General features: G+C 39.7%; 1 long non-coding RNA gene and 1 pseudogene across 1 annotated transcript; both read left to right on the top strand.

Moving 5' to 3' along the window:
- The first annotated feature begins 434 nt into the window (after positions 1 to 434).
- On the top strand, positions 435 to 7,236 carry LOC130090896 (uncharacterized; annotated as a pseudogene).
- On the top strand, positions 4,227 to 6,373 carry LOC130090840 (uncharacterized). Its single transcript, XR_008807736.1, has 3 exons — positions 4,227 to 4,308; positions 4,547 to 4,621; positions 6,289 to 6,373. It is a non-coding gene; the product is annotated as an uncharacterized LOC130090840 (long non-coding RNA).
- Positions 7,237 to 11,107: the final 3,871 nt, after the last annotated feature.

The raw sequence follows: 11,107 nt of genomic DNA, 5'->3' as shown, positions 1-11,107 counted from the left end.
TAAAATAATTTTCACATGTAAAGACATTCAGTTTCTTTTGTAAAAAATGTTTTTTCCACGAATAATCCAGCTTGTTAAGTGATTTTTATTGTGACTTTTAAACTCATTGCCCACCTGCGATGCCTAAACACCAATTATTTATAAATTATGATTTATTTCCTCAAAACTGCTTTATTGACAAACACTTTCTTTGTAACTGATGGACGGAAACATATATTCTGTAAAGAAAAGATGCATGAAAATGATCTGTGTAGACTTTAACCCTTAGACTTAAAACGCAGCAAGGTTTACCGGAAAAGTAGTCATCTCTCTCTCTTTTCTGCCATAGCCAAATCAAACAAGTTTACCTTTTTTGATGACTTTTAGACTCTTGTTCTCTCATATGTGATTGTTAACCACATACACTTTATCACAAGAATAATCAAGGTAGTGAAACAGTTATTGACATCTGCATATCTGTTATGGATGGAATGCATCTAATAATTTGGTAAGTTGTTTTTAGATTTAAAGGAGCTGTATGTAAGATTGTGGCCAAAACTGGTACTGCAATCACTTTCAAATTACTGTAGAGCGGTGTATCCCCTCCCCCTCCCCCCTGACTCGAGGTTGCCAGATAGGCTGCAGGATCCAGCAGGAACGTAGGCTGCTACAAGGAGCTTTCAACTAGAGCAGAGCTGGCAACCCGGATGCCGAAACACTACTGACTTCGTGATTGGTAGATAGGTGGAGGGTGGGGCTTCAGGCCAAAACACAAGATGACAACATCAACATCAGTTGAGGGCTGCAACTTCACTTTTTAAATGACAATATCCTAGCCATACTACTGTTGTCAGTGATATAAGTATTTGAAATGAACATGATTTCTTAATGTCTAGAGACACATCAGGGCCATTTTATGATTAATTGAAATACATTTCTTACATACAGCTCCTTTAACTCTTAACATTTGCATATATTACAACATATGTATATTTAATTGTGTTGTTCATTTAACAACAATCATTGGTGCACATCAACATTTCTTAGCCATCTCAGAACATCCTGTGTCTATTTACTGAATTCTTCCAGCAAGACACAATTATGATCTTTTTCTGTATTTTACATAAACACTGATCCAGCCTGCTGTGGGCATGTGTGAATGTGTGTGAATGCAAGTCGGCCATGTTTGGAGAAGTGTCTTCTCCACAGTACTCTCAGCCGTATCCAGAGAATCTCCAAGAACAGTGGGACCTGGAAGTGCCTCAAGGATACCAGATCCAGCTAACATTCAATCACCTGGACATTGAGCCCTCTCCAAACTGTTACTACGATTCGGTCTCGGTTAGTGATGCTTCAACTTAGATTTTCAGTATCATGTGGATATGTTGCACAATTCATACCTTATACTGTGTTGCGGGGAAATGTCTCCAAAGAAAGTCATACTCTTCACTATGAATTAGAATTGAAAATGTCTTTATGTGACTTCTGTCATTTGGCTTTAGTCATTTATCTAGCAGGATGTATAATTTCTAATACTTCAGCACATGTGGTTCATTTATATTCAGGTTGTGTCTGATGAGAAGGTTCTGGGGAAGTTCTGCGGTCAGAATTCCACCGACAGGTTTCACCCAGGTGAAAAGCCTATCCTGGCTCCCGGTAATCGTCTCCAGCTGGTTTTTCTGACGGACGACTCATGAGTCACACTTGGGTCTACCAGGCTGTTGGTGTCATGATCCTGGTATCTTCCTCTCTCTCTTTCTTCCCCGCTGTCACACACACACACTCACGCACACACGCGCTTTCTTTCATACTCAGCTGTTCCTCATCTCCCTATGCAATCAGTATCTTCGTTTCCACACCTGTCCACTCTTTCTCTCTGATGATTAGCTTCTCTACTTCTAGTTCCCTTCTCTCCTTTGTCCTCTGCCAGATTATTAACTTTGTACACGTTCGTGATCGTTCTCTATCGAGTCTTGTCTTGCCCCATCTGGTCTTCATTGCCTACTCGTCTACATTCTACAATCATTTGTGAATTTTGTGATAACTTGTGCTCTGCCCAGCTGTCCTGCTACTGAATGCTGAGATTGGTCCCCTCTGACAGAATAATCTGGCCACCATGGACCCAGCGAAGGAGAATCCATTTCAGGTTGCTTTTGAGATGCAGGGAGCTATGCTGGGCAGACATGAAGAGGAGTTATCCGCCGCCCGTCACGCCGTGGAGACTCTGGCCGCCCAGGTTACTGATTTATCCAAGCAGCTTCACTATCTTCGTGTGGACCCGCCACCACCAAGAACTTCCGACATTCACGAGCCCCGAGTCAACAATCCTCCCTGCTATGCTGGTCAGCCCACCGAGTTTCTTAACCCAATGTGAGGTTGTATTTTTGCTACAGCCTTCGACTTACTCCAAGGATCGCTCCCGAATCGCTTACCTGGTCTCGCTGCTGACGGGACGAGCACGTGAATGGGGAACGGCTTTATGGAACGTTGAAGCCGACTGTCTGGATCACTACGCACACTTTAAGGAGGAGATGATTCGAGTGTTTGATCGTTCTGCTCACGGATCTGAAGCTTTGCGTCTTCTTTCCAAACTCCGTCAAGGGAAGAGGTCCGCCGCAGATTTCTCCATTGAGTTTCGTACTCTCGCCACTTCCTGTGAATGGAACGAACCCGCTTTAGTCGCACGCTCTCTGGAGGGTTTGAATGCTGACATTAAGGACGAGGTACTCTCCCGTGAAACTCCCTCTTGCTTAGATCCCCTTATCGACCTGGCTATCTGCGTTGAGAAGCGCTTTACGCCGAATTACGCCGCCGAGCACGAAACATGGAGAAGACTCCTTTCTCCACTCCTGCTTCTGCTTCCTCTCCCTTCGTTAGCTCCAACTCCGAACCTATGCAGCTGGGAGGAATCCGCATCACCGCCATGGAACGCCAGCGACGAATTACTAATAGTCTCTGTTTGTACTGCGGGTCGGCAGATCACTTCGTCTCATCCTGTCAATTAAAAGCCAACGCTCACCAGTAGAGAGAGGGTTACTGGTGAGCGCTTCTGCCGTAGACCTTCCATCACTTACTCGCACTACTTTTCCGGTCAACCTCCGCTGGCCGGGTGCTGCTGTCTCTTGTCAAGCCTTGATCGACTCTGGTGCTGAAGGGAGTTTCCTTGATGAGACCTGGGCGCTCGATCTGAAGGAGGCCACCTCGGTATATGCACTTGATGGTTGCGTTCTCTCTCATGTTCGTCGTGCTACCATTCCGGTGAGTCTCACCGTCTCTGGCAATCATCGAGAGACTATTTCTTTTTTAATTTTTCATTCACCATTTACTCCCGTGGTTTTGGGCCATCCCTGGCTCGTAGAACACAACCCCCAGATTAATTGGTTCAAAGGAACTAGCTCTCCTGGAAATTGTCGTGTCATGTTAAATGTTTAGTGTCTGCTGTCCCTCCTGTGTCTTCTGTGTCTGTGTTTCAGGAAGAGCCAGGTGATTTGTCGGGAGTGCCAGAGGAATATCACGATTTGCGAGAGGTTTTTAGTCGTTCCCGGGCTTCTTCTCTCCCTCCCATCGACCATATGACAACAGTATCGACCTTCTTCCGGGAACTTCTCTTCCTCGCTGGAGACTTCACTCGCTATCTGGACCGGAGTGCGAGACGCTCGAGAATTATCTCTCTGAATCGCTTGATGCTGGTACTATTGTTCCCTCCTCCTCTCCTGCCGGTGCGGGTTTTCTATGACTTTTTTTCAGTCATGATTTTAAATAGATTATTTCTAATTTCTGTTCTATCTAATATGATTTAAACTAATAAAAGTGACAAAAGCACATAACAAAATTACTACAAATTAAACTAAAATGCAAATGAAAACCGAAAAAAGCTAATTAAAATAGTAAGACAACAAGACAACAATTAATAAACTTCCCGGTCTACTGACATTTGTTATTACGTCCATTAACATTTGTTATGACTTCCATGTTATGACTTTTGTTAACTCTACAATAAGTAAATCCACTTCACCTGCTAATTACTTTTCAACAACGATGCCATTGAAATATACAGAGCTACCGCAAAAATGGAAGTTCAAAGACAATTTTCTAAAGATGGCCGCGTGCTTTTTTCTGACATATACGGACAGAGCCAGGGGTGGAGCTTACATTACACCACATGAAAATCTTTATCTTTATTTACTTTATTTACCTTATTTACCCCCCCCCCCCCCCCCCCCCCCCCAGTGGAGAATTTATTTATCAGTGGAGAACACAACGCATATCTCTCTGTCATAGAGTATCGCTGCAATGAGCCTTACTACAGATTTAAGGATACTCCTAAAGGTCGGATACTGTACAAAACCCAATTGTATTCTTGTGACTGACAAATCCTGACTATTAAGGCTGTTAATTACCTTTCTTTCTTTCTTTCTTTCTTTCTTTCTTTCTCTTTCTTTCTCTTTCTTTCTTTCTTTCTTTCTTTCTTTCTTTCTTTCTTTCTTTCTTTCTTTCTTTCTTTCTTTCTTTCTTTCTTTCTTTCTTTCTTTCTTTCTTTCTTTCTTTCTTTCTTTCTCCTGTGTAGTAAGATACAAGTGTGCAAATGACCGGAAATGGACAGAAGACAACAACATTGCTGTTATTCCTCCTTGTTATTCTGGTAATAATAATGGCTTGACAGACAGATAAAAAGAGAATTTATATTATTTTGTACTTGTGCATTTTGCACTATTGTTATTTAACTTTATTTTACATTACGCATATTTTGATAAATATATATATATATATATATATATATTAGGGCTGTAACGATACACCAAACCCACGATTCGATTCCTATCGCGATTCTATCACGGGGGCGGGGCTTGAGGGGGCGGGGCTTGTGGTGAAAAAAAATAGATTTTGAGAGAAGAAAAAAAATACCGGTATTTTTATTAAATAACATTAGGAAAAACCTGTATAATCTAAACACCAAAGAACAATAATAACTATGCAAATGATTAAACTATACTAGGCAGTGTAGGCTGCTACTTTTGGGTTGTGTTCTGTACTCCAACTAAATTGATTTCGGGATGGTGCCGTAGGATATGCATCTGCATGTTAAACGTGTTGCCGGTCAATTGAGGATTAATTTAATGCACTTTCGGTCATTTTTTCCAAACAAAATTATTACATTTATCTTGCCTAAATGTTTGTGCTCATTGCATTTTTACAATGGGGTAATATTGTTGTTAAGAATTTACACATCACAAGGAAGCTTGATTTAAATTGTTTAATTAAATTGAAAAAAGTAGCACAAATAAATACAATAGAATAAAGATACAAATAAAGACAATTAAAGAGAAAAGTTTTTGAATAGGTCTAACACTAGTATTCATATACAGATACTGAATAAAGTAATCAAATGGAAAATAACACTGGGTAGTATTTTAGTCCTGAATAAATTAAATACATAGGCTATTAATCCTGATTCCTTTAACTTAAAGCCATCTTTTGTTGTTTTGACAACAAAATTAATGACAGACACATATGGCTGCCGTCACTTTAAGAGCTAGTGCACGGATCCTGTGTTCATTATACTGCATGCGTTTTATGATTATTAAAGACAAAACCGACTATATTTAGAGTATAGCCTACTCACAAAGACCGAAATTGACAATTTTGCAATATAGGAAAAGCAATATAGTCCGCGAAAAATAGTTACTGGCCAGCTGTTTTTTAGGCGGATTTTCTATGAATGTGCGCATAGAAAATAATCTCAGAGAGCGCGCGAGCACTGATTAGTTTAAAATCGCTTGATTGTTTAAACTGGTAAGACTTAAAAAGACTTCAGTCACGATGCACTGCTGGCCCGATTGTGCAAGTGAATATTCCGTCATGTCCCGACCTTACAGTCTATGGTCCCGACTCCAAAACGCGAGTGTGTATTATCGCCGCAGCGCTCGATGTCTGCCTTGCACAACACATTATGAGAAGAGATCGAAGACGCGCGGCACCGCTGAACACTCACGCTGTTTGTGAAATTGCGTCTGGAAGATAGTTGTTAAAAGAATGATTTGATTTTATTATCTGTGTGGATTACGATTGCGGGAATTTCCCGCATTATAAATGGGAGACCTGCGGGAATGATTAGAATTATGCGCAATACCCGCAATCCCGCGCCGAAATTCGAGCCCTGGTTCTGGACAGGAAGGATAAATCTGGGAGTTGGAAGGGGTGTGATCGCGATTCTGCCTTCTCACATCGTGATACAGGATCGTGAACCTGAGAATCGCGAATCGATTTTATATCGCGTATCGTTACAGCCCTAATATATATATGTTTTAGTGTGTGGAATGAATACAGAGGTCTCTTCTGGTGGCAGAGTCTTTGGTGGGAAGCCAGCCAGACTGGGGCAGATTCCCTGGCAGCTCTTACATAAGCCAGAGGTGGAGTCTGACAAGAGCGATAGAAGTCATCAATGAGCGAGCGGTCCAGGACGTCCCGGGCGGGGATCCAACTTCTCTCCTCAGGACCGTATCCCTCCCAATCGACCAGGAACTGATGACCGCGACCTCGAGGGCGAACATCCAACAACCTGCGGACAGTATACTGATCAGTGATTACTGGGCTCTAACAGCTGCTCATGTAGTGGATGGATATGAAAATGACAACATGACTTGGCTTGGAGGAATAATTAATAATGAGGACAAAAACCCAGTCACTATGGAGGCCGAGAAGATCATAATTCACCCCAATTATCATAGGGTTGGTCCGGGTGAACTTCCAACAAACTTTGACAATGACATTGCTCTGATCAAAATGTCTGCCCAGGTTCCACTCGGTCCAAACATCAGGCCAGTGTGTCTGCCAAACAAAACACATGAACTTGTAATGGAGGGCACGACGGGTACTACATCAGGTTTTGGAGGGTTTGACCGGGCCTAATAAGTAAAACTTTACGTTATGGGATTGTTTAGGAATATACTCTTGATAAGTGTGAATCAGGGAATCTGCCTGTCACTGATAACATGTTTTGTGCTGGAGACGATGTTAAACGTGTTGACAGTTGTAAAGGTGACAGTGGGGGTCCTCTGTTCTTCCCCATGTTGAGCTATGGAACTAAAGAGCAGCCCTATGAGGTGAGGGGCATTGTGTCATGGGGTCCTGAAAGATGTGGCTCTAAAGGTTTACACTATAGTGCAGAACTACCTGGAATGGATAGAAGAAACAATGGCAAATAATTCGCATCTGCTGTGCAAGTCGAGACAATATCAGTGTTTCATGTTAACCTGAGATCAGGTTAAATTATGTGCATAACGGTCAAGAAGATTTAGAATGAACTGGTTTTATAAAAAAATAAAATAAAAATCAAAATAAACTGTTTTCTGTATCAGCAGGCAACAAGTTAATTAAATAAAATTGGTGCTTATTTCTGTCTTCTGCAATTTGTTGAAATGTTTCAAAATGAACAAGCAAAGATGATTTTCTCAAGGTAAAAATAAAGTAGGGTTGGTAGCACTTTACAATTTACCATTACAATTTACATTAATGTATGCTTAACTAATCCATAATGTTAATGTATGACTCACGAAGAACTAAACCATTAATGATTACTGCACCAGCAACGTAACACTAATGACTTTCATTAATAAATCATTAAAAAACATTAATGGGGGGTGGCGGCGGTGATGAAGAAACTATGAAAGATTCTTGTAATACTAATATGTTGTTGTTATCGACATATCATGTACACAGTCATTTCGATCTTCAAAGTACCAGAGACCAAAGATGCCACACATACGTTAACCATAGTATGCAAAGTCTGGAACATTAACCCATTAGAGTTTACAAGAAACATAGACCCAACAACATACAGGAAAATCATGAGATGGAACATTAGATGCATGTTAATACATTTATCCCATGGTTATATATATCTAGAATATATAGGATTAAAAAGGGTTCATTTCTTCTTCTCAGCAAGAATTAGGAGACAATTCCCTGCACATTCTTTTGGGTCGTAAAATTCATCAGTCTTGTAACAGAACACCGAGTTCTGCCAGTGTTGACTTCATTTGTGGGGGAAGTTTCATAGAGAGTCCGTGTATTTTGTGTGTGTGTGGTGTACACATTTGCCTGCCATAAAGGTGTCAAGGAACGCCATTAGGAACAGACTTTCTGGCGCTCGCTGGAGAATTACTAGACGCAAGTCAAATGTTAAAAGCTTTTTACATTGTAGAATTGAATGAGTCTCAACTGACACAGTCCAGATACCCTACAAATGAGTGTTTTCTTACAATACTAATGAGAATTTTTAATTAAAGTATATTACAACCTTTTCATTTAGACCCTAAAGAATCAAATTAACTTGTATGAAAATGGCATTATATGACCCCTTTAACAGATCATTAAAGGGTTAGTTCGCCCATTTAAGACATGAAGTTGTATGCAATCCTTACCAGCACTATAGTGCATACACACTGACCCACTCTGTTGTCACCTCCCTGGTCAGAGTTCTGGCCGCTGGAAGTTTTTCAATGAAGTACTCGCGGTTATTTTCCGGGGTCAAAAAACTGTGCGTTTTTACGTGAAAAAATGATTTGCGTTTCAAAGCTTGATTCATTTACCACACAAAAAACACGCCGGTCAAAATTCATACCTCAGTTTTAATCGGCACTATTTATATCCATTTCTATCAATCCGCGCTGCTGTCAACGTCAACAGTGCTCACGTTCCGATCAGCTGTTCCATAGTGTTTACACAATCGATTGACAACAGTAGTATTAACATAAACCATGTGTCACTTTTTGACTGATTTATGACCCTATGTTGGTACAGAGTTGTGTGCCTGTCAACTGTCGTAGTGTTCTTGTATCAAGAAAACAGTGTTTCTGATTTACGGTGGTAGCTGACAGGCTCCTGTATGTCTAGGAAGTTTGGAGCCGTGTGACATCCTCCTTTGGTGAGATCCGGGAAACTTTTAAAAGACAAAAAAAAACCTTTTGTTTGATTTTATGACCATCTTTTGGTAGATTTAGGCACCCCTTGTCACTCATGATTGACAGAGACTCCATGTGTCAACAAAAATCTGGGCTCCTTCCAGTCAGCTGGGGGGAAACTGTTGCTGATTGTATTTTCCTTTGATTGTTGGGGGGGAAATTCACCCAAGCAGGTATCACGTAATGGTGGCACCCTGAGTGTTGAAAACCTTTGTTGTAGGGTAGCCTATATGTTAATTGAGTCAAAACATTTGAGTCAAGGCATTCAGGAATACCATTAGCCCTACGTGTGTGTGTGTGTGTGTGTGTGTGTGTGTGTGTGTGTGTGTGTGTGTGTGTGTGTGTGTGTGTGTGTGTGTGTGTGTGTGTGTGTGTGTGCCACAGTAGGATGTAGTACCTGAACTATAGGTTTATGTTACCTAAGACAAAGAATCAAAACATTTTTCTAAAATCACAGTTAAGGTGTTTACAAGTGGAACTGGCGGGGGAAGAGTGCAACCTAAATGGGGTTTGTTAATGGTTTTACGACAGTTGCTTAGGCTGGATGTTTAAAGAATGACACTTCATCAAAAGCTTTTCTGGTGATTCTCTGGGCTCGCACACAAAAAACATTTTTAGTGTATATCAATTTTTGTTATTTTAGTATTTTTTAAAGAAAATGTTTTAGTTTTTACCCCACCACATAGTGTATGTGTGTGTGTGTGTGTGTGTGTGTGTTGCAAAACAACAACAGATTTACATATTTTACTTCAAACTAAGATATTTTAAATGTTCAGACATTTATACATTTGTTTGCCACAAAAAGCAAGGAAAGTTGTCTATTTTCTTTAAATAAAACTTTTACTTTATTGTATTCTTTAAAACAGACTGATAACCAGCAACTGGTATTAGAACTGTAGCCGAGCAGTTTACTCACACGAGTAAAACACAATTTTCGCTAGAAAATGTATGACTGAACCTTTTTCTTTTGACAAACCTACATTTCAAATTATACCTGAGGTGTGTAACAACCACACATTGATTCCTAAGATCCGGGGCACAGTGCAAACAAGCAAAAGTCAAGAAATCAAATCTTAGTGTAATCTCTGTGAGGTCAGAAAACAAAACTTTATTTTGAGTGATCCAGATAAATCTTTATGCTACAAAACATCATAGAAGTCACTAGCACTTTAAACATCCAGCACAAAATTAAAGAGATGAGCTCTATTACACATCCTCCAAAAATGTGTGTGTGTGTGTGTGTGTGTGTAAATAGTACTGCTAAACACTTTGTGTGTATTTTTACACGCTAACAATGTGTGTGTGTGTAAATAGTACTGCTAAACTCTTTGTGCGTATTTTTACACGCTAACATATTTTGACAGGGGGTATTTCACACCGCAGTGATACATAGTTTTCACACTCTTGAATAACTTTCAAACATAATCTTTATATAGTTACTGTATGTGTGTCCAAAAAACATCTGTAAGATTCAAAAGACCAAATCAGTAAGAAAAGAGGGCACAGCATACATTGAAAAGCAAGATTTATAATAAATACACAAAATCCATTTGTGAACAAATGTGAAAGTTGGTACATTTTGTTTTGTAAGTAGTGTTTTTATCACTCCACTAGTGTTATTCGTCTTATTCAGATATTTTGTTAAAATATTTTGTTTGTTGGACTCTTCTTTGAGAACTGTCAACATTCAGTGTTTATAGGAATAAATGTAAATTAAGAATTTAAGTGATAGTATTTCTGCTTGAGAGTGTTTGACTAAATTGATATTTCTTGCAATGCAACTTTACAGCTATCTATGATTTCAGTTTACACAAAGCATCAACACGAAAAATAAGTTATGCTTTTAGTTTAAGTTTTACACTTAATCTGTTACAACTGAATCGCATCTGACTATTGCACTGAGAGCTATACATTGATTCATTTCATCAACTTTAATAATGGTAAATAATGTTCCACACTCTGGCAAAATGAAAAGAAATAATGAAGTGTGCATATATCACCATGTAAATTCAAGACCCCAAATCACTAAGAAAATAAATTACGCCATACAGACATTGTTTATGATGCATACATAGAAAACTCAAATGTTGAGCAATTTGTACTTTTGTTTCATGTTTTGTAAATATGGTTTTGCAAAGGCTTTTTTATCGCACCACTAGACATAG

The sequence above is a fragment of the Rhinichthys klamathensis genome, unplaced genomic scaffold (genome assembly GCF_029890125.1).
Source record: "Rhinichthys klamathensis goyatoka isolate OS25496 unplaced genomic scaffold, OSU_Roscu_1.1 h1tg000152l_1, whole genome shotgun sequence".
In the NCBI taxonomy this organism is placed as follows: domain Eukaryota; kingdom Metazoa; phylum Chordata; class Actinopteri; order Cypriniformes; family Leuciscidae; genus Rhinichthys; species Rhinichthys klamathensis.
Note: the sequence above shows the minus strand (reverse complement) of the source record. Positions and strands in the feature narration are given on the sequence as shown.